Source organism: Chinchilla lanigera, unplaced genomic scaffold, assembly GCF_000276665.1.
Source record: "Chinchilla lanigera isolate Chin_1 unplaced genomic scaffold, ChiLan1.0 scaffold00030, whole genome shotgun sequence".
Taxonomy (NCBI): Eukaryota; Metazoa; Chordata; class Mammalia; order Rodentia; family Chinchillidae; genus Chinchilla; species Chinchilla lanigera.
Window position 1 is genome coordinate 11,057,219 of NW_004955431.1, and position 2,714 is coordinate 11,059,932.

The 2,714-nt window shown below is 43.1% G+C and overlaps 1 long non-coding RNA gene across 2 annotated transcripts in view; it reads left to right on the forward strand.

Annotated features, from left to right (window-relative positions):
• The window catches only part of LOC102006378, a 61,538-nt gene that overhangs the window by 38,851 nt on the left and 19,973 nt on the right, over nucleotides 1–2,714 (forward strand). For both annotated transcript variants that reach the window (XR_261463.2, XR_001234572.1), the window contains one exon: nucleotides 114–291. This is a non-coding gene — a long non-coding RNA (uncharacterized LOC102006378). The remainder of the gene's footprint in view (nucleotides 1–113; nucleotides 292–2,714) is intronic.

Sequence of the window (2,714 nt, forward strand, 5' to 3'; positions counted from 1 at the left end):
ACCGAACTCACGACCTTGCGCTTGCCAGGCAGGCGCTTTGCCGCTGAGCTAAATCCCCAGCCCCTGTGATGGGTAGATCTTAAAGGACTCACCACATATCATTCACCCTATAGCACAACCAAAGCCAAGAAGCTGCTCAACGCCCTTCTACGCTGCTGTTGGCCGTCTAAAGGAACACTCCAAAGAGCTGACAAGAATAAAACATCACAGCCAAAGCCAGACTAAGTAAGAAGGACTCCAGCGGCCAGATCAAGCGGAAGGAAACTCCTCATGCAACATATACCCAACCAGGTAATGAGAATCTCCATTTCTACCCTGGTAGTCTTTCCAGATATTTTCATCAACTCTCATTTACTCCATTGTTGAGGCATGGATGCCTCATTTGGAGTTATAAGGGTGGTCAAAAACTTGAGGTGGGATAGAAGACGTAAAAGCAGTTCATTAGTCACACAAACACACGGCACAGAGAACACCGCGGGCCACACAGGACCACATGAAGTTGGTACTTGGGGCCAGAGTAAATAACCGTGGGTATGAGAGGTAGGGTTTGCAGTGTGAAGAGGGTGAGGTGACCCCTGATTCCTGTACAGGATGTGATTGGCTTGTTTCAGTCTCCTGCAGATGGGCATGGCACTGAACTCCACTACACAGTGTCACACAGGAACTATGACTGGTCCCCATCGTAAAGAGGGCTGCTTGGCTATGACCTTATCCCCAGAAGTAGGGTAGGGATGCAAACTAGGAATTAGGCCTGTTTAAGGACAGAACATACTACTGGGTCTTAATTTTGGGTTTAAAACCACAGAGCTGATGGGCCAGAGGCCTTCTGAGAGTTAAATGGGTAGAATGGGAGGATTCCAGGCAGAGAGAAAACACTGAGCTGGAGAATGGCAGAAGATAATAAAACTTTTGCTTAATTGAAATTTACCCGAGGGATGCTCAGTTTGAAATTAGAAAAAATTACTGACTTGGACTGTTTTCTGATTGGACTGAAGTTAGTTTTTCAGCGACTGAGCAGAAATAAGCCTGTGAAAGAAAAATATGGATAGTAATAAAAGTAAGGTAGGCAGATGTTTCCAAGGTGTTGACTAGTGACACCTAACCCATACTCACCATGTCATTGTTAAACATTGCAAAGGGGTCACAGAGGAGGATTGGGGGATCTCTGGAGAATGTTGAAGCTGGTTGTCAAGAAGTCTCATAGGTGACATTACCTGTGGTGAATTTAGCAAAGCCAGCAGTCTGGCCCTCAGCTCTGTCAATATCTCAGTGTTGGGAAGCGTCAGAAAGAAATGATTCCTGCCAAGCTACTCACAAAAAAACAAGTTTACTTACAGTGTAAAACGCTCCATTCTAGATGCCAGGATGCATGAATCCCTCATGTGGAGTGCTCTTTTGCTGGGAGGAGGATAGCAAGGGGAAAACACACAGCATTCACCTTATAGGATAACTAATTATTAGTATATTGGAATGTTAAATGGTAAGTATAGAAGAAAGACTTCATTACTCTGTCAAAATCCCTGAACTAGTTAATCATTGTTATTCCACTTTCACAGATACTTTCCCAAAGACTAGAAAGTTCATCTTGCCAGATTTGGTGTTTCTCTCTGGACCGCTCTGAATGAACTACTCAGCTCTGGCTTAATTCTTCCCTTGTTTATACTCTGTACTATCTGAGAGAAGACACACATGCTAACTAGACTGGCCTCCATTGTGCAGGTTTCCTTAGAGTGTCCTGGTCATTGATGAATCAGACACTTTAATTGCCTGTTTACTTGTCTGCCTCCCTCTCAGAACTAATCCATCTAGGGCAGGACAGGAGTGAGTTTCATCTAGATGCTTACTCTCGTTTCTGATTGTAGAGTATTCCATGCTCAAGCAAAAGCCTTTCTTCCAATTCCTATATCAACTGTTATGTTACTTTCCCACATTCATGAGCTTATTCTGGCCCCTAGCTCCAGGTCTTCTTGTTCTCTTCCAGCCTTGGTTTACCCATTTGAATGCGGCTCTGTGACTAATCATAGGGAAGGCTGCCTCCCACTTCTGTAACCATGGCATGGCCTGGAATTGGTCTTCCTGCTCCCATTGGAAGGCAGGATAGAGGCAAGTGAGAATTTACTCTGGTGGCAGAGCTGAGAATGAAGGGACAAATGGTCAAGTTGAACTGGGAGACAGTTTTACCAGAGGCATGACAGCCTGGAAGATGGCCTGGTTATTTTCTTTGCATCTGATGTTACCTTGGAAAAATACTTTGAGGACTTAAAATATGTGCTTTGACCGGCCTTTTGTCTGGGGTGGTGGAGGCTGGAGAAGTGGATTTGACTTTGGTTAACATTTAAAGGATCCTTGCAAAAATGAGACACATACGTACTAACATCCTTAGGTTAATAAATGAACAAGCCTCAAATAGAGCAAGTGTTCAGTAATTATTTTCTAAATGATTTTTTATGACTTGTTTGTATTATTATTACTTTTTAATAACATGAAACAATACTTTAAGGATACTATAGGGTGTGAAACATTTTAGTTATAGAATATATTCTTTAGAAAAAATTATTAATAAATTTTTGAGCTGAGTATTGTGACACACACTTGTAATCCCAACACTAGGAAGGCTGAGGCAGGAGGATTGCTGGGGGTTTGAGGCCAGGATGGGCTACATAATGAGTTCAAGGCTGGCCTGAGGTACACAGTGAGATCTGGTCTCAAAAAAA